Here is a 27512-nt window from a genome sequence, read left to right as displayed (position 1 = left end):
CAGAACCGTGATACTTTCACTGGTATCGTACCGTGGGTCCCAATTTTGGTACCGTGACAACACTAGTTGTAGGTGGTAACACCCTGGTCAAACTTCCACACTGTTGGCAGAATATCTACAACACACCCATATCAGGTATGCCACACCCACTGTGCTGGACTCTGTGTGGGACTCTAGTCTTACACAGGCACTAACGGGACATCTCGTTAGAGTTAGCTCCTCTGCAAAACTTAAAGAAAACACTATGCTGGGTAGTTATTGGCTGATTGTGTCAATTTGCCGCCCTCAGACTAGAGGCCTACATGTAGTTCAACTTTAATTACCAGGAAGAACTTGGTAGTAAATGAGGTGGCAGTGGAGGAGATGAGAAAAGGAGGAGGGGTAGGGAGGAATGATGAGATGGAAGGGGAAGACTGAGAGAAGGGGAGTGGTGCAGCAGTAAAGGATGCATTAAGCAATTAAAGTTGGGGAGCAGCAGAATGAAGTGATGCGATGATTTTTCCTGTAATTGTCATAGCTATCACCAATGATTACAAGGGAGCATAAGAGAGGGGAGCAAACAGCAACAGTATGCCGTACATCTGCTTGCTGCTTTGACAGTTTCTCATACATAATCACGGCCAACTGCATACACACAAATACTGTCGATATAACACATGACACGTTCAACGCTGTATTATGACAAGATAATTGTATGTATCCCCTAGGTAATAAGACTAATAAGATCCACCGGAATCAAATTTGCTTTCATAAAGCCAATACTAAGACTGAAATGTATCTACATATTCTCACCATCTGCACACTTATGCTAAAATAATTATGTATGCATCAATATTTGATGAACAACAAAGACGTTAGCGCCCTGCAGTATTTTTGAGCTTGAGCCATGGGATTATGTTAACAGTGTTCACACAACCTCATCTATGATTTATTTATTGCCAGAACCCAAGCCACCACTGTTTTACTCCTCAGAGCTTTGTGTAGCCTGTCTGTGGGAGATAGCCAGTGGAGAGACAGAGACAGAGGCTGGGCTGCAGAATGGAAAGATACGTAGAAAAAGGAAAGAGGGGAAGACGACAGAGAAATGTAACCTTTTGTGGGTGTTCAGTTTGAAGCTGTAACTGCAGTTCTCTCTCCCCCATTCTCTGTTTTTGCTCCTTTCAGTCCCTCCCTTCCTCCTTTACTGCAGGTCTCTCCAGCCCTCATTAATGCTAATTTATGCAGCCTGGCTGGCACAAAACCAGCAGGGAGGGGTCCTCTCCCTTGATTACCAGCAGTGAGAGCGGGGGGTGTGGGAGGCTGGGGCGAGGGTGACCTGGACAGACACCTCATTTAATTTAATACATTGGAGCATGCAGCAGCGGGGGAGTTGAGGCGAGGGAGGGAGATAATCAAGAGGCTGGGCCCTTATAAATGTGCTCTGAGATGACATGGAAGAGATTGGATTTGGAAACGAAGAGCAAAGAAGAGCAAAGCCAAGCGGAACACAATTGATTGATTCCATTCAAGTGATCGTACCCACTGATGAGGAATGAGTTATTTTAATGTTTTCTGAGGGAGGAGGATCTGATGAGGTTTTTTAAAATTCAACATGAGTGTTTTCATTCCCTATTCCTTATTCAGCAAACTCTCCCATTTACAGTCCCAGCTGCAGAAATAAATAGTCACCATAAATCCCAGTTATGCAGCAAAATACTCTGAAAACAGCAAACTCACCACAGTTACAAACATGGCTATCTAGTGTTGTGGATTTACTAAACAGTGTGATGGAGAAAACCACCAAACTTTAGTTACCCTACATAAATAATTAGTATTGGCTACACCCAAAATAATACAATTATGAATGGGAATTCCTCCTTGATAATTAAAAAAAAGCTATAAAGTTGTTTTATATGCAGTACTTTTGGCAGTACAGTCTATCAACAAACATCTTTCCACTTTAATACAGAATTAATCCCTGAAATGCACATGAATACTTTTCTGTGTAATTACTTTTAAACAACTAAATGTTTTGGATAATCAGAAAAAGAGAGACCCGTATACAATATACTGCAATCCAACAGAGGAGCCCTACAACAACTAGGGATGGGTATGAGTACATGAGTACTCATTTGGAAGTCAGTATTTGTTCAACGTATAGCGTTAATACCGCCCAACCTCCTACATGTGAACGTGACTTTCACATATTTTATTACTATTTAAAATTGGTAAAATCATATTCTATTGTAGATGAGTGTGCAGTTTGTTGCTTCACTTAACGCCACCTTGCTCAACTGTCCCTCTCTGTGAGTTTATCACGAGACTGCTGCTGCAGGAGTGTGAGCTCTGTACCTGGGGAGAATAAGTGAGAGTCTACCCACACGTATACACACACCGTGATAGGGCTAACTGTTAGCATCACACAACTAATGTTACCTAATGGTTATTATCAGGTTTAACGTCAGAGTCAAGCCGTTTCAGTGTCAGTGTGAGTTCATTAGGACCATTAAATGGCACAGGGTCAGGTGTTAGCCCCTGCTGCTGTGTTAGCTTGTGGTAATCAGGCAGACAGTGAACTTAAAGGTAGAGGAGCCGTTCTGGGGCTGTATTTACAAAGCTTCCTCCTAGTTGCTGATGAAATCTAAGACAATTTTTAGAATTGTGACAGTTTCTTAGAATTTCCCCTTAAAGTTAAGGCTAAGTCCTTGTAAAGATAGAAGTTATTCACAGAGCATCTTAGACCTTAAAAGAGCTCCTACAGTGAAAAACTGTTAGGAGCAGAGAGGAGGACTTTTAAGAGGCTTAAGAGTTTCTTAAGCACAGGAGAAAATGGTGGAAACACAAAGAGGTTGAACAAGTGTTCTCTATACACTGAATGACAGTAAGTAAATTCCTGCAGATTAGATCATGCAGGAATTATGTCTGTGTTCGATCTCATTAGGGATACGCACACATTTCCCACCCACTGAAATAACACTTCAACGTCAGACACAAAATTATCACAACATTAAGGTATTTGGAAAACTGCAACAGTGCAGCAGTGATGACTTCTATCTGTCTCAACCTTTCAACAGCAGGATGATCACACTGAAAATGACAACACTTTCACTCTCATATCCACTTGGTGTCCACATCTTGTAGGCTCACAACGGGGCATGTCTGTGACAACCAATCACATATGTTAAAAGAATGTGTCATACCTAGCAACGGGGTCGACCACACCTCAAGGTAAAAGTTTCTGTCCCTTCCTTGCTCAGAGTTGCTCTGAGAACTTTCCTAAATCACACTCAAGCTAGGGTTCCCTACTATTTTTTTAAGTCTATGTTAGGAGCAATCTGAGAGTACTCTCAGAATGTTTGTGAATATGGCCCCTGGACTCCAGAGATGGTCCTGCCGTGCTGCATTGAACCTATTAACAGTGTCAAAAAGTTTGCTGAGTTTTCTTATGTTAACTTTAGATTTATGGTTTAAGAGGCTAATTAAAGTCTGGTTCTTAGCTAAGTGAATTTAAAAATGCACTTTTTTCTCCTTGTTGGCCATTTTAAATTCCTATTTTTACATTAGACTTTTTTGCCAGTACTCCATGATAATTGAATGCGAGTACTTGAATATAAAGTTACTTAGAATGCCTATTCCTAACAACAACTACCATACCCAAAATCATGTTAAATTTTTGTTGATTGTGTCATTGAGGTGTTAACTCTGTCTCCTCAATACATGCCATTGTAGACACTGTTAGATAATGATATTCATTGCAGGCTTGTTCTGCTGAATAGCATTACTGAATATTGTTCCATTTTTTGGCCAATCGGTGTAGGATTTCACTGTCAGCGGAAGATTGGAAACTGACATGACAGAACTTAACACTATACAGATGTTCCCTGATCTCTGGCTCTGCCCCGAAACTCTAAGAAGATTATTCTCTTAGAATCCAGGCTCCCAAATTCAGAGCTAATAGCCATGTCAGCCAGTGGCCCCAGTTCAGTACTGCAACTCTTTAAGGTAAGATGATACCTGAACCCTCTCTTCCCTTCTCTTCTGAAGATGAGCAGTCCCATCCTGGGGCTAGTGCACCTCTCAAGACGTTAGCTGAGGGTTGACACACCACCCACCCATCCCTCCATCCATACTGTGACGAATGGCAGGAAATCAGATGGTGGCCCTGACAGGCAGATTATGAGATCCCTCTGTCTACATGACTTAGCCCCGTCTCTGCTTCTTAATCGTTAAATGTGATTAAAGCAAACAAACGAAGCATTATTAGATTAGTCAGAAGGACATGGAGTCTTTGTTGCTGATTATCTTTTCCTTTTTAATGAAATGCTGCTTGAAATTAACATTGCTTTCACTAATTTGATTTAGCATTGCCCCGAGAAATACCAGACAGCTCTCATTTGTCTGCAGACAGTTTGAGATCCTTGTCAGGGGCTTGAGATCAAATGTTGGAGCAAGGCAAACATTTCTGTTCTTCTGCAAAGTTCACAGGAGCTGATTGAGTTACTGGTGCTGCACTGTATGTGCATTACAGATGATTTTTGGTGAGACCAGAGAGAGATGAGTTACAGACAAAGTCTAAGACTCTGGGAATGGATTGGTGTATTGTAAAGGCGCAAAATACGTAGAAACGTAATGAATTCTAAAAGTATGGAGTTTAATTAGTCTCAAAACCTGTGCACATACAAACTACGGGTGTGCATGTAATTTGTGTGCACAGCACAGTATCCGCAAGTGTAAAAGCATCCTTGCATGGGAGCATTTCTGCTTCACGTGCATAGATGCGGTCCTGGGAGCACGGGGCTGTGACATGCGTGAGCTCGACCCTCCCTATGCTCTCTGAACTGCTCACCACTTGCTTGTTTATCAAGTTGACTTTTGAGACTTTGTAGGCAGGGATGAAATAGACAGTGGCTGATGTCTCCGCTCCCTGATTGGTGACTTTGAATATTGACCATGACCTTTGATTGGCTATTTGGTTTGATCACTGACACAGTCAAAACTCTGAGTGCAGAGTAATAGAAAAAATATAGAATAGATAGAATGTGCAGTGATCAATAATGGGTATGACTACACTAGATACACACTACACTAGATGGGGACGACACTAGCTCAGTCCATAGCGACTTGGTCTGGGAACCGGAGGGTCGCCTGTTCGAGTCCCCGTCCGGACCAAAGTATGAAGCGTGGACTGGTGGCTGGAGAGGTGCCAGTTCACCTCCTGGGCACTGCCAAGGTGCCCTTGAGCAAGGCACCGAATCCCCCAACCGCTCGGGGCGCCTCACCAAGGGCAGCCCCCTCACTCTGACATCTCTCCACTTTGTGCATGTATAGGTCCTGTTTGTGCATGTGTGTGTGTTTTGGACCTGTGTGTAATTGACAACATTGAATTTCCCCTCAGGGGGATTAATAAAGTAAATAAACTTAAACTTAAACTTAAAATATATACAGCATTAACAGTAGCTAGTGTAAGTAAGCTAAGATACATACTATGTAGCAGTGGTTCCCAACTGGTCCAGCCACAGCGTCAAGATTTCTCCTTAGTCATCAGTTCAGGGTCCACACAGTTAAATATATTCAGCGTCATAGTTTGCTGTCTCTGTAGCTGTCCGTTAGTCACTCACTCTACAGCAGGAAATGGCACTTTAAAATACAAGCTCTTTGCTTGCAGCTGGAAATTCACTGCACTTAAAAATAAAGTGTGCTTTTTACAAACATGACACGATTGCGAGTCACTTACAGTCCATTCAGAATGGAGCAGCGACCCACCAGTTGGGAACCTCTGCTATAGAACATAGTAAGCAGTGTTTGTTCAAAAAAAAATTACATACATTATGGAGGTCCGATATGAATGAGTATAGCTATGCCGAATCTATGACAGATTATTATAGTGCATGCAGTAAAAGAAATCAACACCTTCAAACAATATTACAATGAAATCTCTGAAAGATGTTAATTTAGTGCTCTCTCACATACCCAGACATTCACACTACAGCTCATCCTTTGCATACTGACCTACAGAGTATTTATATTTAAGGTCCATATTGTCTATATTGTATAACTGATCTATAGTTTACATACCTATTCATAGCTCCAGCTGTTATTCTGTATATAATTTTTACTATCAGCACAACTTGTACTTACACTTTCTGCACTATTTTTACACTAACTTGCACTGCTTACTCAGTTCTACTGTATGTATCATACCACCGTTGATACTGTTTATACTGTTCACAGTGTGTATATCTACCTTGGAAATCCAGAGTTCTCATGAGAGCACAATTTGAATTTGCTCAGGGAGTCACTCCGGCAATCAGTAATGATGCTCAGTAACCATGCTCTTGTAGCCGAGTTGCACCAATCGCATAGGTGTATCTGATACAGGCAGGCCAGAGGCGAGCTAAACGGATGACGACAGCGCTGCGACGACCAAGTCCGGAATCAGTCAGTAAACATTGCAAGATGGCTACGGATGAACACCAGTTGTTTGAAACGGCCTTGGCCGCTACAATGAACGAGTTAGGCTTGGCTTTTTCTCTAACAGAAGAACAGAAGACGGCGCTCAAATCTCTCCTTTGCAGGAAGGACGTTTTTGCTGTTTTGCCAAACGGATACGGCGAGAGTCTAAACTACCAGTTAGCTCCGCTGGTAGCGCTCTGGATACGTCACCCCGTGTATTGTTCTGATTGGTCGTAGTGTTATCCAATTGCATGCAGTGATATTTTCAAATGCATGCTTGGTGCCGCCCCTGGAGTTGGGCCATTTGCATCACTCATAGCCAGACCCTAAATCTTTCTAGATTTGGGTCTGGATTTCCAGCCTAGTATATATCCAGTGTATTCATAACAATTCACAACCACTCAAAGGTCATAATGAACATTCAAAGTGACCAAATCAGGGAGCAAAGACTTCAGCAACTGTCCAGTCCATCCTGCCTCTAAAGCCTCAGAAGTCAGCTTGATGAGCAAGTGAGTGTTGCACAGTGTAGGGAGGATCTTGCTAACGCTCGTCACAGCCCTGTGCTTGTGGGTTCGCGTTTGTGCACACCATGGACTGTATATAGAAGTCGACATCTTGTCTCCATGTACTCGGACTGCAGAAAAAGAAGCCAAAATATCCCAGATACGACCACAGCAGTAGGGACATCCACTGTCTTGAGTTCCCACCTGTTCACTCATCTGACCAGTTGTGAACAGTGCCATTAATTACGAACCCTCTTTATAGCATCAAATAACTAATTAAATCAAACTTATCAGTAAAAAAAAGACTAGAACATTCAGCAGTGATAACGACTACTCAAAGGGAGAAAAAAAAATCCATGTTGGAAAAAAATGTATTTGGCCTGGACTTTGATCTTATGGTCCATGTCCCTGCCATTAACATGAAGGGGGCGGGGTTTATCACCTTAACCTTGTGACCTCTAGATGTTTTGGCTTTACTTGTTGTGAGCTTTTCCATTCTTATTGTATAGTCTATGGTGCACACAGCAGAGATGCTCTCCCGCCAGGATGCTTTTCTGCTTGCTGATACTGCTCTGTGCGGCCATAACACGCACATGTGCCTTGTTTGTATGTGCGCAGGTTTTGGGACTAATTAAACAGCATATAAAAGTCACTGTAATGGTGAAATGAATATTGCATTGGTCACTTCAATGGACACTCAACTATGTTAGTGCTGATAGTGTTTGTTTGAAAGCTGTGCTTGAATTAAAGAGGGTTAGCGTTTGCATGAATAGCATGTGTGTGTGTCTCTGTAATTGGACGCGGGTGCTGCATTGTTGTTGAAAATAATCCTGTCAGCATAATCCTCCTTTGTGAGGTTCATTAATTGCATTTAAAATCGGATGCAATCTAGCTGATTCAGGCCCTGCTTTTGAGCCTTCCTCTGCTTTTTGCTGCACAAAGCCCCTGTCGCTTCAAAGGCTAAAGGGTCGGGTAAAGGAGGTTTTCAGATTTTCATTTAAATGTTCACTGCTTTTTCATCCCTTTAACCCATAATGCTGTGGCGGTGTTGTCTGTACAGTGGCAGAGTGAATTTAACAGCTAGCCATCTTCAGAGTGCACCTGCTACTAGCCACTGCTACTGCTACTGCTACTGGGCAATCTTATTAGTTTACATTAGACCTTAAATCAAAAAACACACTATTTTACATTATATATCAAACACTATTCTAACAGCATAGTCTACTGCAGAGGAACATTTCATGTTTGTTGCATATGTATGCTGCATTTTTACTGCTGCATGTAGTGCTGGGATATTTACAGCCTTACTGCACTGGAGTGACGGTGGTTCGCTCCTACTCATATGTTGATGCATTGTCTGCATGTTTACGATACAGATAATCAGAATCAGTGACACATTTATTTATTTTTTGTTGAATGGACAAGCATCTCTGGTAGAAATGTTTGATTTAGTGGATATCTGTGGTAGTTGTTGTTGAGGATGTAATGTGACACAGTAAGAGAGGTGATTTTTCAAGTTAGCCCTATGAATATCACATGGATACTCACATGCACCTGCACTTCCATGTACAAAATAAGTCACTCCAGCTCCTGCAAATGCACAGCAAAGCTGTAAAATATTTTTCACAATTGTGTTCCCTGTTTTTATTTTTATTTTTTCTGCCAAGGCTTGCTTTTGAACCATGGCCACCAATCAGGTCCTCCATAGAAAACGACCTGGAATTGGGAAGCACTCAAGCAGCCCAGTGTATGAGCGAAACACAGCTTTCTCTCCCAGCCTTGCCTCTGAATTACTTTCCATTTTTATTTTCCTGAATGAAACTTTAGGAAATCCATTTAGGATGGCCTTTGCAGCTTTGGCTGTCAGAGATACAGCCGCTTAAAACCAGAGGTCACCTCTACACTTGTTTAATAGCTACTCAGAGCACCTTAGTGAGTGTGTTTTTGCCCTGACTGGCAATAAATACTCATGGACGGGGCTGGGTTTATCTTTTCTCAGTGTTTTAAAGGGATACCTTCTTTTTAAAGGAATATAACGCACAGAAACACAATCAAACACTCTACCCCTGTGGGCTTGAATAGTGGCTGTAAGGATGACAGGTACTGTCACGGTAGTTTAAATTCACAGCAGTTACAACGGACTTTAACGGTGCAACGTCCATACAAATGTCTCAGACCTCTCCTGCAGCACGATTCGCTTCCCCACTGTCCACCTGTATCTACACGTTTCACACACTCACATTCTTACCAAAGTATAGTTAAATACATAGCTTCTGTTTGTTGTAGCACTGTTAGCTGTTAGCTTTGTCACGTGTAACTAGTTTTGTGTTCGTTGGAGGGACAAACATGAAGTCACTGTGTGGGTGAAACATGGAAGTAGTATTCTTAGGCCACATTTTGTCGTACTATGTTTGGACCATACAGTGTACACATAGATCTATCTGGATTATTAGACAACTGTCCCAGACAATCTCACAGTATTTATAAATGAGGATGGCAAAGTGGTGCAGTGGTTAGCATTGTTGCCTCACAGCGAATGGGTTCCTGGTTCGAACCCTGGGGTGGGGTGGAGGAGCCCCAACGCACAGAGTTTGCATTCTCTCAGCATGCAGCATGAGTTGCATGGATTTCCTCCAGGTACCTTGGCTTCCTCTCACAGTCCAAAGACATGCAGGTTAATTGGTGACTCTAAATCGGCTGTAGGTGAATGTGAGTGTGAATGGTTGTCTGTCTCTGTGTGTCAGCTCTGTGATAGTCTGGCGACCTGTCCAGGGTGTACCCCCCCTCCTGCCCACTGTCAGCTGGGATAGGCTCCAGCATACATGCGACCCCTAACAGGATAAGCAGTTATGGAAAATAAATGAATGAGGATGAATTTATAAATGATTTTTGTGAAATATTCCATTAGGGTACCATTAACATCAGGAGCAGAGACAGATGCTGCTGATTTAAGAAGGAAAGCATTTTTCTTTTTCTTTCTTTCTTTCTTTCTTTCTTTCTTTCTTTCTATCTCTATCTGTTTAGCCCCTTTTACATTGCATCCTCAAAGTGGGAATTTCATGCCGTTATGCCACCTCGCTGTTCTGTATAAAAGGCACAATCTTGGAATTGGGGGAACAAAGTTGTCTTGCCTTTCAGCCAGGATTGGCACTAGTAAAAGCACCAAACCATGTGGCACGGGTGTGACATTTTGACAAAGTGTTACACGTGCGACCTACTGCAAGAGATTTAAAATGTGGCTGATAACAGTTAGCAGCTATCTCAAAGAAGACGAATATCGGTCAAAATTGGGAAAATGGGAATTGAGAAAACAATGAGGTCCAGGAGTTCCCTACCCTACACACAGAGGAGGAGATCAGTAATTGATTGTTATTGCCATGTTAATGCCAATGTTTAGTTTATAAAGTGCTGCCGACATGTTACATGTCACACTAGAGGTCAACACTGTTGTGTCACATGTCATGCCCATCATGCCTCTTCTGCTTCTGTGATGCCGCCATGCTATCTAAAATCACCTATTGGAGGGGCATGATGCTGCTGTTCTGTGTAAAAATGCAAAACCAGCATAAAGAAGGGGCTTCGTAGCGCCTCTATCTAATGATCTCTGTGTAAAAATGAGCTTTTGTTTTTAGCTGTACATGAGAATAGTTGCAGGGAAAGCAATGCTTCAGCTTGGAAAATGTCACAGAAATGTATAAAGATGGGTGGGCAGAATTCCAGAGTTGAGACTTTTGCATAGTTTTGATAGGATAATATTGTGATGTGTTGCCAGGGACATTACAACGATAGGTGCATTAATGAATGCATAATCGTTGGTTTGATTGTGTTTACTGAGGTTTTGACAACAAATGATGCCATATAGTTATTTTTCATCCATGTCAAAGATGTTTTCATTCATTAAGCTATGTAGTGACTAATTGCCTATATGTTTGCACAAGCTCATATTTATTCATGTACTCCATCCTTACATTTTCATGTATTTTACCAGGTGAGATATGCTATGTCATCAAAAGAGGCTATTGTATGTATCTATGTCATATGTGAACAGGATACCAGGTTCTTTGCCTGCATTACACATATGTTGTGTCAGGTATATGTTTTATGGTTTGTCCTGTGATTCGTTTGGCATACGTCACACACACACAATCGTGTGTGATTACTGATATGAGTATTTCTGTGGTGTGTCGTTATATCTTCTCAGCTTCACTTAATTTTGGTCTTTCAAGCATATCTGTCTCTTTCTTGTGATTCTTTTTCTCTCTCCCCTTTTTGTTCTCTGGCTGGTGGCGGCAGGGAACTTGCCATGCATTTCACGTTGAGCTCAGAGTATGTTGCTATGGTGGTTGCTAGGGATTTAGCCTAGAGTGACGTGGAAAGTCCAAATATTAAAGGTGTCCTTCTGATGCAGAGGCAATGGAAGCTGTGAGGAATGAGCAATCGCCTCAGAGAGAGTTTTTTTATGTGCCCTTTCATTATCATGCCTCTTGCTTTTGAAATATCAGAATTGATTTTCAAAACACAAGAAAGGACTGCATATAAACGCACAGGCCACAGCAAAAGGGAAGAACATTGCCTCTGAACACAATGCTTGTTCATTAATTCTCTCATTTTGGCGTGTACGTATGGAGCATTCTCTGCATATTCTTCATAATAAACACTGTAGTTGTATCTGCTAAAATGACTGGTTAACAGAAACTAACCTTTAATGTGACCAAGAGCTGGAGATACTTAGAAACAGCAACTCTTTTTACTTTACCTCCTAGAACAGTCACTCTTTAAATGCAGTGTTTGATGATTTTGAATTAAAATAATGTCCTTGGCATGTGCAGCAGCTAGACAAAATAATGCGAACATCAGACAATATGTAATTATCAAATGCCTGAAAGGGAGATGGGTCCTGTTACATAAATCCTTTATCTCTGCTCTCAAGAAGAAAAACAGGGAGGAATTATTAAAAATATTTTTCACTTTGCTCTCAAACCTCCCTTAAAGGTTAAATGATGTTTTGTGTTTTTTCATTAGATGGATCTTGGAACACTTTTGACCAGCATGTCACATCCACATGCAGTATGCTGTGAAAGAACACATGCTATAGTACACTGTTGTGTATGCAAGTCACATGTGACTCATCTCTGTTTTTGCGCAGTTGGTAAACAGCTCTTTTCTACACATGCTACTGTGAAGGTGTTCTTTCTAAAGAATTTATGTTTTGATGCATTTGGTGACGAAGGTTCACATCAAGTTCATTCTCACACTACTTTATATATTGTATCTTAGACTTATTTTCAACAATACGAGGTACTGACCGTGTGCTGCTGCAGTATGCTTTTTGTTGTTTTGTATACCGGAATTTCATAAGAAAGAAGACAAACTCAACAGAGCAGGTAAACACCCAGATCAGCGTGGTTATGGTTGACTTGCATGTAGTGCATCAAATAGTTTATACAGAGAACAATACAGCAGGATGGGAGAGCCAGCCAATGGCATATTAAATCAAAAAAGAAAGAGCTCTTAGTGTTAAACCATACAGTATATTGATACTGGAGATGTATCCCAATGCCATGCTGTTAAATACAGTACTACGCCCCGTTTTATTAGTACCTGTACTTAAAGGCGCTGTATGTAAGAATGTGGCCAAAACGGTTACTGCACTCAAATTCAAAATACTGCCGCGAGCCGGATGTTGTTAGTAATACATCGTTGCCATAGTCCAGCCGTGACTGTGGCACCAAAACCAGAAGTCTAAACCAAAACATGATCTTTTTGAGACCATCACCATGTAGGTTTTGTGCCAAAACATAACAAAACATAATAACAACAGTTTTGTTGAAACATAAAGAAACATGAATTTTTAAAATATCTGCCACATTTTTATGTACAAATTTATATATATCTTTATTTCAGACTCAGGGTCCATAGTGAGACATACATGGACACAACAGCAAACATATAACATAGAATAAAAAGAATACAGCTAAAGATATAAAAATAGAGATTTACACATTTGGTATCAAAAATAGAGATTTCTATAAAGTTAAAAACAGACAGCTGTACCAGTGTTTCCAGAACAGAGATTGGTACCTGATGGAGCTACATTTGATGTGAGTCAAGCTGTTAATTATATGATTTTCTGAGACATCGAGCCGACGCATAAATCTATACATAAGGTTTCTGAGTACCGAGTTAAAGGTGTTGACATGTGCATTTACAAACAATTCGCTTGCACTCAGCCAGCGATGTCTTTTTAATATAATCCGTAATGCATCGTTATACGCAACCTGTAGTCTTTTCATGCTTGCTTTCTTGTACTTAACCCACAGGTGTGCGGTGTACAGAGGAGTACAGTACGCTTTGAACAGAGATATTTTAACGTCATCTGAACATGAATAAAACCTGCGAGCAAGAGTATTTGCCTGTACATATATTTTGCAGCACTGCCTATGAATATCATCATCATCTGTCATATCTTCTGTAAGGAAATGGCTGAGGTATTTGACCTTTTTACAGGGAGCAATATTATTATTTGACAGTTTAAATGCAGGAAAGGCCATTTTTTGGTCCTCTCTAGTGCGACAGATCATAACATGACTCTTGCTGGCATTATATTTTATGTCGTGTTCAGCACCATACACAGAGCAGACATAAATGTTACATATCTGTAGTTTATAGAAATATACAATGCCGACATGGTCCTGGTGATTGGGTTGCTTAAGAATTTCAGTATTTTAATGAGAGCCATATGCCCCATGAGTTGCAATGATGTGCAACAGCCAAGTGGCAACCTCCCATGATGAAAAATTAAGCTAACACTTAAGTGTCAAAAACTGCAGTTCATTGAATGGCCACTTGAGGCTGGCTCCTAAACAGAGTATGTCACCATAGACACTGATTTTAAAATTCCCAACTTTACAGCAGAAATAAACATGTTAACAGCCTGGCACAAAAAATGGTTTTGGTCTCATTAGCTTATTTCAACAACCATGACAGCTGTGCGGGGGGTACATTTTTATGTAACTCACCTGTTTACCTTTAATGGAAGCCTAAAGGTATGCATATTTAAGGGCGGGCTGCTTGAGTGTCAGGCTGTCCACAAGGTGTCGCTACAGCCTATGAGTCAGATCCACCCCTCGCTCTACCCCAGCTCAAACCCCTCATCAGAATATAGTCACTTCTTGCTCCTCAAAACCAAAATGGTGACACCCAAAATGCCGAACTCGAGGCTTCAAAACAGTCCACAAACCAATAGGTGAAGTCTTGGTAGCTAAAGCTATTATTCTATACAGTCTATGGCTCTGCAGTGCTCTACTCCCACTCCCTGCAGGCTAAGTGGGAGAGTCAAGATCCAAGACTTTTTTCTATGCACACAAAAGGCTTATGTCTTTAAAATTTTGTTCACAAATTTGTTAAAATCTGTTTTAGTAGGCACTTGCACCTTTACTAAGATAATCCATTGGCCTGACTGACAGGTGTGGCATATCAAGATGCCGATTAAACAGCAGCATTATTGCACAGGTGTGCCTGAGGATGGTCACAATAAAAGGCCACTCTAAAATGTGCAATCACACAACACAATGCCACAGATATTGCAAGTTTTAATGGAGCATGCCATTGGCTTGCTGACTGCAAGAATGTTCACCAGAGCTGTTGCCTGTGAACTACATGTTTATTTCACTACCATAAGCCGTCTCCAGTGTCACTTTGTGACTTTGGCAGTATAGCCAAGCGGCCTTACAACCACAGAGCACATTTAACCACACAAGCTCAGGACCTCCACATCCAGCATCTTAACCTGAAGTTCATCTGAAACCAGCCACCAAACTGATTTAACAATGGTGAGGATGCATGCTGGTCATCCTCACCAGGGTCTTGACCTAGCTACAGTTCGTCACAGTGGGCAACTATTCACCTTTGATGGCATCAGGCATTTTAGAGAAGTGTTCTCCTAACAGATTAATCCTGATTTACACTGTACCAGACAGATGGCAGACAGTTTGTATGGCATCCTATTGGCAGGTGGTCTAAGTTGTGAACAAGGTGCCCCACAATGGCAGTGCAGTTATGGTATGGGATGGCATAAGTTAAAGACAACGACCACAGGCATGTTTTTATGGCAGTTTGAATGTGAAGAGATACTTTGATAAGATCCTGAGACCCAGTACCATGCCATTTATCAATCGCCATGACCTCATGTTGTAGCATAAGAATGCATGGCCCCTTGCTGCAAGGACCTGTACTAAGTTCTTGGAGGCTGAAAACATCCCATCTTTTGCATGACCTGCATATTTACAAGACAAGTGACCCATTGACCATATTTTGGATGCTCTGGATCGGCATGAACGATAGCATGTTCCAGTTCCTGCCAATATTCAGCAACTTCACACAGCCATTAAGGAGGAGTGGGCCAACATTCCACAGGACGCAATCAACAACCTGATCAACTCTGCCAAGGAGACGTGATGTTGCACTGCATGCCTCACGTCATGTAAATGGATTATCAAGGCAAAGGTGCAGGTGCCCACTAAAACACAACGTGGCAAATTTGAGAACAAAATTTGAGAGAAATAAGCCTTGTGTGCATAGAGAAAGTCTTGGATCTTTTATTTCAAGTGTTGAGTTTATACTTCAGTGTTCAGTGTAATTACATCATGCCTATGCCCTCAGATGTAAGTTAAAGTGTAATTTATCAAATCATTTCCTGACGTTTAGGTGTTTGCCATGATATCATTTCAGTATCAGTACTGACATATTTAGTATTTAGTATTTAGTATCATAGCAAAGTCATAATTTTGGTATCATTGACATCACTAAAAGCTACGTGTTGGTATTAGCTATTAGCTAGCTAACCTAGCTCAGGTTGGCTTACACTTCCTCAGAAGTTAAACCTCGAATGCAAGACGAAGCCGAAGCAGGTGTATTGCTGCACTAAGCTACAATGTGTTCTTCTGTCCTGTCTTCTGGTATTGGCGCTGTTGGATAAATGCAGCTGAGCCAAATACAAAGATTGATGGAAAAAAAACATACTAACTAATAATAATATTGTCTGTGCACACTTCATATGTTTAGATTCGCTTAAGTCTTGGTAGTCTCGCCACCAGACAATCTGAGATCTCCGCCTTATGATAGTCTGGGGACATTCCTTTCTAAAGTGTGTTTAACACACTGGCGAAAACGGCCGGCAACAAAGCAACGCCTCTTGCATTTTTGAAAAGGACACGCCTTCTCGGAAATGTGCACTCCCCCTTTTCTCGTCCTCAAGGAAACAAACACACAGAGAGCTTGAAAATGGATGCTGAGAGATTTAACTCTGTTTTATCAAACGTGTGCTCATCTGTGAAAAAAATATTTTTTCCAGCGGATGTCTTAGTTACAACATTATTGAGTTAACTGGAGTAGTTTCATGTCATATCCGACAACGGGAGGCTTTTAACAGATGACGTCCTGATGTTAGCTTTGCTGCTAGTGTTAGCTGTCCCTGTCAGCTGCAGCCACTGATGCTTTCTAGACATCATGATTTCCCAAAACTGAATAAATACCACACATAGCAACACAAAACTGCTTTGCTAGCTCAGTCATGTTGTAACTAAGATATCCACTGGAAAAGATATTTTTTTCACGGATCGTTTAATGAGTTATTACCTATTACAGACACCGCTAACGGCTAACAGGGCTAACAGCTAATGGTTAGCCCAGCTAAATGTGCACACAGAAATAGTAAAGTTTGTTCAATCTTTGTGTTTATAGACTTTACAAACATCGGATTAGTCTAAATGGTGATACAGTGATGTGAAAAATGTGATATACAGACTATATATATAGCTAAAAGCTCTGCTGGTTTTCTACCCGGAAGTAGTAAACAACAAGGCGATTCCCTCTAACGTTATAGTCCGGCCAGACGGATGAGTCATGGCCTTGTCAAAGATTATGTTTGTTTCTTTTAGTTGGTGAGAATGTGTCGCCGCAAACGCGACAAACATCCACTAACTTTGATGGCGTTTTCTGCGAGCGCGGCTGAGCCATTTTGTACCACTACACGTGTTTCTAGTGGGACTATGTTTACAAGCACAAGAGTTCAGCGAGCCACTGAAGAACCGCCCTGCAGATTTACTATTGGTTCTGCAATGTAGGGAGTTTTTTAAACTCTGAAATTGTATCCGCCCATCTAAACACAAAATCTGGGAGAAAGTCATCAGTCTTTAGTTAAGCAAAGCGTCTAAAGACTGACTTGTGAGTCTAAAGTCTTGGAAGCAATGGGAAATGGTTAGGACTAGGCTAAATGGAGAAAATCAGATATCACAATACATTTGACCAAATACCTCAATATCGATATTGCAGTGATATTATAGGGTTGACTGTTGTTGCAACCACAAATAATTATACAATGAGATTTTTAATAGCAAGTGGTTAGAGGCAGCTGAAATAGTCTGATCTTCAGAAAATGACATCACTTTACTGCCGCCTTCAAAACCATGAAAAGACAACACTTACAGTATTATGATCCAAAATCTAAGAAGATATCTGTTCTAATTTCACAATATCAAAATAACATTGATATATTGCCCAGCTCTAGTTAGCACTGATGAAAACTGAAAGACCTGACCTTCTAGCAACTCTACAGCAAATTTGTAGGTCTTGCGAAAACATTTACGTTTGGTAGTGTCATCTAACAGTGGCCACATTGCAGCATTATAATATCTGTTGACAATGTGACACTAAATCTATAGCCTGTCTTGACCTTCACTATTTAAATTGCAAACTTAATTTAAACTTGTTGGCTCTTTATGTATGACGTAACTTTTGTCAAGCTCTTCCTTGACATTAATCTCTCTTATTATCCTGCAAATTGGAAACGAAAACCTCATAGTTACGGTCATCAATGCTTTGCCAAGACTGTTTGCTTTCCATAATATATTTGATTGGATGTTTGCATTCTCCAAAGTGCCTTTCTTTCTGTGAGTGACTGCTTGATATGAAGGCTTATTAAGCCTGTGGCAATCAATAGCAGCCTAAATGATAATGTCCAGTGCCCAACTCAAGAGCTCAAGGCCTGAGGAGAAACAGACCTGCCCTGCCCTTCCTCCCACTTTCTTTTGTACTGCCTTTCCATGTCTTGCAGTCCACAGCTGTAGCAGTCATCACACAACCTCAGGCAGGCTAGTTAGCCCTGAGAAAAGAGCCTGAACCCCCGATCAATAACTTTAGTCTTGTCTGCCTAATTGCTCATTGGTCGACATTGGCGCCAGACTATATGTAAGTGCATGTTCCCCCGAGTGATCGACTTCGGCTCTATTTCCACCACTTCCCGCCTAGTGTTGGGCTCACGGTCTGCCCCTCTCTCTTCTCTCTTTTCTCCTGTCCTCGCCTCTGTTCACCCATGTTCCGAGTGGAGAAAACCTGACCTGATCGGCTTCTTCTCAGTTATCTCAGTGGGATGAGACCATCCAGAGACTCCAAAGAGATGCGTTGCTCCCTCACCAGGCCCGTGACTCTCAAGCTGCTCAGGTAAATATCCGGGTTTAATGACGAACAGGAAGATTAGCCAGCTACTCCCGCTCGCAATTTCAATGAGCGCCAGGAAATTAGCCGGTGTCGTTTGGGGTTTTCTGAACGGCTTATTATATGATCTAATGCAGACGCACTTTATGAGCGTGGAGCAGAGTATGGAGAGGGCAGTATTGATTGTGCTCATTGTGAATTATGTGAATAGATAAAAGTGTGAGTGTGCATATATATTAGGCAATTATGCGCTCAGGTGCTAATGTAAAAATTCTGCTGAATAAATATGAAATATGCCTCTATCAGCATCCAACTTGTGTTCCCTCGACACTAGTCATTTGAGATGATAATTGGGATAGCATGTTTGCCTTTTTCTGATGAGACGAGATATTGTGATAGTTCTCCTCAGTCTGGATTTAAATGTGTATTGATCAGTGTGAGGCTCAGGAGCTCAAATCAAAACAGCAGTACAGCCCCCGCACACTTGCATATATTTCTGCCTTTGTTTTTCACATTATGTTTTGGAGAAATCTTACAGTCCTTGGACATTTAACATCAGTTACTGTGTAACATTAGAAGCTCATTTGTGTTTGTTCTCGCTCTCTTTTTCCAGTAGTAGTGTGCTAATGTCATGATTTAAATGAAGTATTGATCAGTTTAGGAGGGGAGAATAGAGAGAGAGGGAGCGATTGTGAGGGAAAGAAAGCAAGACCAGGGTTATCGGTGTGGATCGCATACAGAAAGAGAGTGCTAACGGATGAGACACGTTTTAAGCGATTCCGTGAAATGGATTTCTGCATAATCTGTATTTTTAATTCAGGAACAACCGCCAGCCTCTTTTGTTTGACTTATTCCGAGAAGCAAAAACGGACATGGAGATGACACAGTGCTTTGAAGAGGGCAGGAATGGAAATAACTGTCTTTTTTTTACTCTTGGTTTTTGTTGATTTCATGGAGTATTTGCCAGCCTGTGTACAGATAGTTTAGTAGTGGTTTGTCCTGGTTCCTGTCTGGGTCTCCATCTTGTCTGGTTTTAATTCCTTCGGCAACGACGACACCGCAGCAGCATCTGGCACACTGGGTTAAAGCCTCCATCCAAGTGAACCAGGAGATAGGTCTGTTTGTCTTCCTCTTACTGTCCTCCCTTCCTTTCTCCCAAGCTCCCTCCTCTTCCTCTCTCTCTCTCAGCATCTTTGGCTCTCTCTCTCCCCCTCCATCCCGTCCCCTCTTGTGATTTAGCACTTCGAGGTAGTATTAATTAGTGGCCTGCTTATTATTATTGGCGCACTTACTGTGCAGGCAACTGTTGCCAGTTTTGCAAGAGCGGTGTTTTCCACCATTTACTAAATATCAAAAGTATATCGCTGTGTATTCTGTAGCTGCACTGTTTCAGTATAACCTGTTTTTTCCCTCTATAAAACATTGATATTTAAATTTTATATGATTGGTTATCACATGATGTAACACTGTGTTGTCTTTGAATAGGAAATTTGTCATTTTTAGTTTTTAATTTGGATTCATCCTGTTCTTATAGTTAAAAGATTTTGTAAAGTGATTTATTTGTAAATTTTTTTAACAAGAATTATGAAATCCTGAATGTGCAAGTCTTGATTTTGAAGAAATATACATTTTATTTTGTTCCGTGTTGAATGTCATCATCTACATAGAGTTATTGATCAACTGATATATATTTATTTATTTGAATAAAGACATAATCCTAGCCATCACAATAAGTGTATTGTTTATGATTTCATTGTGCAAACATTTGTTTCAATTTAGTATTGAATTTGGTTTCAAGAAAATTAAGCGTTATCTTCAGCAGTCCTTCTGACACAGAATAAGCAGATGCAGGCAGATTTGAGGCCTGCCACTGACAGGACAGGACAGGACCTCTGGTTGGCTTTATTTCCGAGCTTCTGCTCAGGAGGATGGGGAACCATGGTGCATCTTAGCCTCAGCTACAGACTGAGCAGGTTTGCTGCGCAGAGAGGATAGGCTCTGTGTACTGGATTGATTTTTCTCCTCCTCTCGCTGCCCTGCCTCCTTTTGTGGTTCAATAGCTGGACATCCAGGAGCAAGGATCTCTCAGTCGCTGCGTGAACTGCGGGAGAGCCGTCTAGATCTCCGGAGGAACAGAGTCGCATGCAGCAACACCAAAAGCAGCTTCAGAGGCAGACTCAGCAGGCCCAGGAGCTCCAGAGTCAGGTACAGTGCTCACTGCTAGGCCTGGGGTTTTCCAGCAGGCCTCAGACTCATCATGCTTCATGCGCCCATCCCTATTAATGCATTTCAATCTGAGTAGTATTTTGAGAAGCACATTTAAAATATTTCCATCCCAGCATTGCTTCATATTGATTGAACATGGTTTTGCTGGTGCCATCTGATCTGGAATTATGCAGCTTGTGGCGTCACAGTAAAAATGTATATATGTACATTAAGGACTGAGAGACTGATGATCAAAAATGCAACATTATGGCATTTGTGATGCATGTAAGTGCACAAATGTTGCACAGAAAGAAAAATGTGTACTTCACACATGCATGCAGGGATGTATGTCCACTGAGTCAACAGACAAACATGTTCTGTATGACAAACGGGCACTTAGTCACATTGACAGGCAAGACAAACCCTTGATTCTGATGATTGATGACTCGGGTTTCAGACATATATTCAAGAAAAAATGCTGCTTGCCACCTTCCCAGAGGAAAAAACACTGACCAATCTGAACCACTGACTGTTGATTGATGGTGTCTGTGTCACCTGTTGCTAAGCCTCTGGGCAGACTCTGTTTGTGTTGTTCAATGAGAGCCTGAGGTGTCATCTCACTTGCACTCTCTCAGTATTGTTGACTGGAACATTCTCAATGCTGCCTTAGTCATTGTGTGAATTTATACTTATTTTCTCTGTCTCCTTGCTGCTCCTCCAGATGTCATTACCCGGAAATATCCCCCAACATTTTACTCACTTTTTACCCACTCTGATACTCATTCAAACTCTCCAGGACCTGCCGACTGTAAATTGTTCCTGAACCTAATTAAATCTGTTTCAAATTAAAAAATATCCTGTGGAGTTTTTGCCACTTGTGGCACTGTAGAGCAATATTTTGATTAAAGGCTCCCCCTTATTTTGTAACTTGTGTTTTTATAGGGATGCATGCACCAAATCAGAATGAGAACGATGTGATAAACATTATACAGACTGCAAATATCTGTAAGAGTTAGTAGGAGTAATGTGTTGAATATGTAGGAAATGCAGTCAACATATTTGTTAGGCCTAAAGAGGTGTTACTACGAAGCAGATTCAACACAGCCAAGCTGTCTTTGCCTTAGCTAGTCAGAGACAGGTACCACAAAGATGGTTATCGGCTTGCTCTGTTAACCCAGGCTTTCTTCTTCAGGCTTTGTGCACGTTCCCATTAAAAAAAATAGTCAAATGATGTGTTGAGTGTTTCATTTGACTCTTGAAATTGATCGATCCCATGCCGCCTACTTATACTTTTGAAGAATATTATAAATGGAAGCAAATCAGGACCAAGCATACCAATGTAATTCAGAGGCTTCTTTTAGAGCCAGTGTGGGCAAATGAACCAGAGAACACTATGAACGCATTCAGTAGTTCAGGGAGAGCAAGAACAACTTAGTGAATAAAATAAAGATAGATTCTTACTCAGATGCATCACTGATATACTGTAGGCTCCCCTTGCAAACAAACAATCAAACAAATTTAAAAAACAAACAAACCGCAAAGTGATGTGTAGGCGCTACTTTAATTGCACAGCTTAGTTCTGTGGCATTACTAATGTCATGTTATGGCTCAATAAGTTTGCATGTATAAAGTATTCTCTGAGCTGTTTACTATATAGTGACACTGTTTCCAAAGGAGATGATTGGTGAAAGGAGCTTTTTAGCTGATTTCAAGCCAAAAATCAGAAAATAAACAGATCCCAACGAGGTTAATTTTTGTAACCCTCGAATCGTGCTTTGTGGTACACCTATAATGATACTTTATATAATGTGGTTTGGTGCAAAATGACAAATACAAAAGGTTTGTTTATAATGACAACCAAACTCCAAAGGCTCACCTTTAACTCAGCATCTCCATCAACATCCAGCTCATGTGATTTAAAACTCATTGTTATGAGTGAGGACTGTCTGCTGTACTGCAGCATTAACACCCATGAGATCATTATCTCATGTGACCCTGCATTGGTTAAGTATCAACAGCACAAATGAATATTAAAAATACATCCTCAGAGGACTTGTTGGTTTTGTGCAGTGATTATAAAGTTAGATATCGCAGAGCTGGAACAAAGTTCTTCAGGATATAAATAACTGGTCTGTAATCATGCAAATCATGACCGTTTCTTGGCAAGTTGTGTATCTACTATAGATGCAAACTGTCTGCTCGGTGGCAGGTTGTCTGGAATTTTAGTACTGTAAATCACACAACTGTTGAAGTGCACTTGAAGCCTATGTTCAATCTAATGACATAGAATGACTATGGCTAATAATGTAGCTTCATAGTCCACAGTAGAGGTGCGCCATTTGGCTGGATATTTCCTTTTTTTCTACAATAACCTATTATTAAAATTAAAATGAATTATTGTTCTGAGACTGCCAAAAATTAGTCTTCTAAGAGGCTGTATTGATTTATAAAGAATGAAACTTTTATCCTTTTAGCTTCATTGGTCCTTCACATGCTATTACCGGGCCAAAACAATTTCTGGGTACTAGAAGCTCAGAAATACATGACTAGTATGTCATGATTGTTTTTTCTGATCATCAACTGTTAATACCACTTAATGAATTTCAGCCAACTGCGTCCATTTGATGGGAACATCCCAACCATGTAAAGGTTACTGTCAAAGCAGATGGCATTTCAAACAAATCAGAGAGTTAAGCTGAAACTAAATTGAAATCTGAGGAACAGAGGGACGGTATTAAAGTGTATTAGTAAGGCGAAGAATTGACAGTAAAATTGTTTTCAAACCAGACTGTATTCTATTAAAGACTTGAAACGCTTACTGCTTTCAGTCACTTACAGTGGACAACAGATATGTCAACTTTAAAGACTTGTACTCAAGTTTCGTAAATGTGTGATTTGGATTGTAATGTGCCATGGTGGAGTATAATCTCCATCTTTTTCTCTCTGTCATGTCCTCTTCAGCTGCAGTTAAAGGGCGCCTGGAGGAAGAGAATGAAGCACTAATGAAAAGGAGTATAAGCTGGAGTGGAGAGCTCAGGTCAGCGTGACTACGTTTTGACCAACACACATCCACACACATGTCCAATCTACATTCACAATGGCAGGGCTACACACACTGTATGTACATACTTGGGAAACAAGAAAGCAATCACGTCTAACAGGGGACTCTGATCCAACATAGTGCTTCCACTCTTACATGTCAAGGTCCATAAAAGTAATGTTTCTTCTGACTCTTAAACTTTGTAAATCCACGGGGGTCACTGTACTGATCTGCAGTGTACGTTCTTTTATAGTTATATAGCTCTCCCTTATTACCATACCGATATAGTAATAATCATGGGCTGTACTGTACTTCCATAATGGAAATACAGTATCTGCCCTATAATTAGGGCTGATTATCAGTACTTTATACCCTTAAGGCATTGCCCTTAATAGCCCAGTTCCAAGAAGTATCAAAACTTCTCCAGTCAAACAATCACCACAAGTGTTCAATTCAATGCAGTATGATTGTCCCACTGCCCCAGCAGCTATAATATACAGTCTGTGATATGGTGAAGTTTAATGCAGTGTATTTGTCAGAGCTGGCTATTCAGTGTGCCAAGATGCCACCAAAATGATACAAAATATGGCTATGCTTAACATCTGTGGTGTCTGGTGACATTTTACACAACTTCCATTCACATGATGGTGTCAAATGAAGCAGAAAAACAAGGTATCAAATGATAATCTGTTGGTATCGGTATCACTTCGAGGGCACTGGTATTTGAATTTTTAAAATGATACCCAGCTCTAACTTTAATGCTGTAAAATGTTGAATGCATAATGTACTATAAGCAACCACCTGCAGATCCATGTAGAGTAGCAGCTAGATGACCTGACCTTAGCTCAGGTTATGGTTAACTCACTAGCCACCCTTGCAGCAGTTAGTATGGTGGATCATGTTAGCTGGGGAAGTAATCTGGCAAGCCAGCCAACTGACATATGCACTCACATAGTATTTTGCTAGTGATAACATTGACGAGCAAGCAAGCTAAGTTAGCCGGCTATCTCTAACTAAGCTACGCTGCATTGATCTGGCATTGGTTGCTTCATAGTGTCAGCTGATAAAGTAATTGCAAACGGCATGCTGACTAATTTGCCAGCCAGATCAGCCTCTAGTCTGGAAGAACTAAATGACGTTAATGACTCAAGACAATATTTTGCTTTATTAGCTAGCTAGCAATTTGTCCACGTTAGCAAGCTTGTTAAAGTTAGCCAACGTAAGTTGATCCAAATTACAATGTCACAATATATCTCACGTCAGTGCTTCTGTAACGTTAGGACTTCTTTCCAGCACTGGGGGGCACTGAAATTGTCATACTGGGCAACAAATGAGACAATAATTAGCCAGCTAGCCAGCACATCCCACCAGAGCTCCGAGCTGCTAGGGCACTCTCCTGGCAACTGATCTTTCACTAAGTCCCGCCCCTCAAATACAGACTGGCCAATCATAGTGTAGCATTGGCCAGCTCCGACAAGGGTCGGACAACAGGCTGTGCTCCATGGACTCTCATACAATCCTTTCAGATTTCTGGCTGGTTTAGTGGATCAGGAGCTAAACGTTCTGCTTGGGGCACATCTATTAATGATACTCCTTACCTGGAGAGGTTGGAAGGAGATATATGTTTTTGCCTGTTCCAAAACCAAAATCAAACCCTGAAAAGTGTAGGGTTAGCTCGTAAGCTAGCTAGCTACTGAAGGGATAGCTCACTGAATGCACACACATGCTACTTTTGCTTTTTAATGATTATAACAGTGAATAAAAACCTACCCTGCTCTACAGGGATCAGTGAAGGGAAGCAGGGAAACTTTGCAGATATTCAACCAGCTGTGTGTCATTGCAATGTGTACAAATGAACAGTGTTTGGCTTCCCCCAGAGCTCCCTTCCCATCACCTGGTGGAGGTTCACCGGCTGTGGCAGTGGCCATGGGGGGAAGCCAAACAACTTTAATCTGCACACACTGTGATGACACACAGCTGGTTCAAAATCAGCAAAATGTCCCTTTATTTTCATTGTCTGCTGTCTTGATCGCCAGTGATGTGGTCATTTACTTCTAAACTGTGATCTGTAGCCTATAGTTAGGATTTAGCTTCTACCTTCATCTTTTTAATGTTTGCTGCTGAGTTAGTTTCACATCCTGGATACTTCCTTCAAATGTATTTTGTAGACCCCTCTGTCTGCCTTCTCTGAAATTAATTTTTTGTTTTTCCAAAAATTTCTTCAGGGAGTGCAGTTAGTTACAGTGTGCACTCATGCCAGCTCTGAGAGCTTGACAAACCATCGCAAAGGGGTGGGGCTTAGCGAAAGGTCAATTGATGGCAGCCTTAGACCTTAGCCACCGTAGCAACTCAAGTTCAGCCAGTGCAAGCCTCAGCCCTAGGGTTCCCAGTGGGCTGACGGCTAGCGCAGCGCAGGGCGTAATCTATGGAACTGCAGCAACAGAAGTTTGCTAATCTGGTGGGGACTTCTGGTGGTCAAGAAGGTAGTCCAGGATCAGACCCCTGGCACTCGGGCGCTTGGTCTTGCTCTGGCTGAATTTGAGTTGCTGCAAATGAAGGTCATTTTCCGCCAGGCCACTGCTGCAAAATGTGTATTACGAAAACACAGCATGTGTAGACAGTGTTGTGATGGGTGTTGGTCATTTGTTGACGGTACCAGACTCCATCTCTTAGCCAACTTTAGCTAACATTGCTAATGGAGCTGAAGAGAGGTGAGGCACAGGAATGCACATATTGTCACATCCTTTGGATTTTCTGGGAAGTCTTCTTCTGCGACTCCTTTACTTGGAAATCAGTCCACAGGCTGCTAGAGGCAACAGAAAAAGGCAGGGAAAGGTCACAGTTTTTGAGTTACATTATAACCTGTTCACTCAATGGCAATAAAAAAACAATTTATGCATTTTTAAAGATACATACAGTACCTCTAATAAAAACACTAACAATAATAAGTGTTGTAGATAACTAAAATAAAAGGAAATTTCAGCAAGAGTTACGAAACTAAAATTGAATTTAATTCTAGCTTTGCTTTACTTTTTTGTTATTTGATGCCAGTATACTCTGGACTGTCACACTCAATATTACTAAACCATAAATGGCCAAGGTTTTTTAAAAAGAAAAACTAATCTGTGAAGGCCCCTCAACAACACAGAGGTTCAGCAACCAGGTCTTTCAATCAAGGAAGCCTTTAATAAACAGGTCAGCCAAACAAGCCTGCCTTGGCCAAAAGTTTGCATTAAGACTCTGTGCACCTGCCAGCAATCAAGGTATGGTGAAATTCAGATCTTCACTAACAAAGTAAAATTTCTCTGTAGGTGGATTGCTAATAAAAAATGTTGGGACTGGCCATGGCCTCTGTGCCTGGATAGTTTATTGAAAATATCAGAGAGAATCATTGTGGATTTGAATTTAATTTGTAATTGTTGTGCCTTTCTGCCTGTGGTTCTGAATGTGATTGTAACCTCTGTGAACTTTTGATAGGCATCACTTTGACCCAGACTTTTCACACTTCCTCTAAATAGTTTCAAGTGGGAAAAAAGCAATTAGCAACACACACCCAATATGCACAAAATACGCCACGTGTATTTTGTGGATAGCTTTTGTGGGTTCAGCTGCCTCAGCTATTGCTAATACTTTAGGTGCAGAAAATCAAACATCCAACAGTCCAATCTCTATTGACAAGCAGTAGAATTCAATAAAATGGGCCACTCATAAGCACTCAGTGCTTTTCTTAGACTTCATTTTTTGAACACACTTTTATAGTAAGCCATGTTTACCATGAGTCAGTGTCTTGAGTTTCTGGCCTGCTAGATTTGTCTCAGTCACTTGCGCTTGCTGTCATT

At 41.1% G+C, this 27512-nt stretch overlaps 1 long non-coding RNA gene across 1 annotated transcript in view; it reads left to right on the top strand.

Annotated features, from left to right (window-relative positions):
* The first annotated feature begins 23590 nt into the window (after window positions 1-23590).
* The window catches only part of LOC117259730 (uncharacterized), a 74675-nt gene continuing 70753 nt past the window's right edge, over window positions 23591-27512 (top strand). Inside the window, exon 1 of the long non-coding RNA XR_004501872.2 lies at window positions 23591-23670. This is a non-coding gene — a long non-coding RNA (uncharacterized LOC117259730). The remainder of the gene's footprint in view (window positions 23671-27512) is intronic.

This window comes from Epinephelus lanceolatus, chromosome 2, assembly GCF_041903045.1.
Source record: "Epinephelus lanceolatus isolate andai-2023 chromosome 2, ASM4190304v1, whole genome shotgun sequence".
NCBI lineage: Eukaryota > Metazoa > Chordata > Actinopteri > Perciformes > Serranidae > Epinephelus > Epinephelus lanceolatus.
This window is presented reverse-complemented; position numbering and strand designations above follow the sequence as displayed.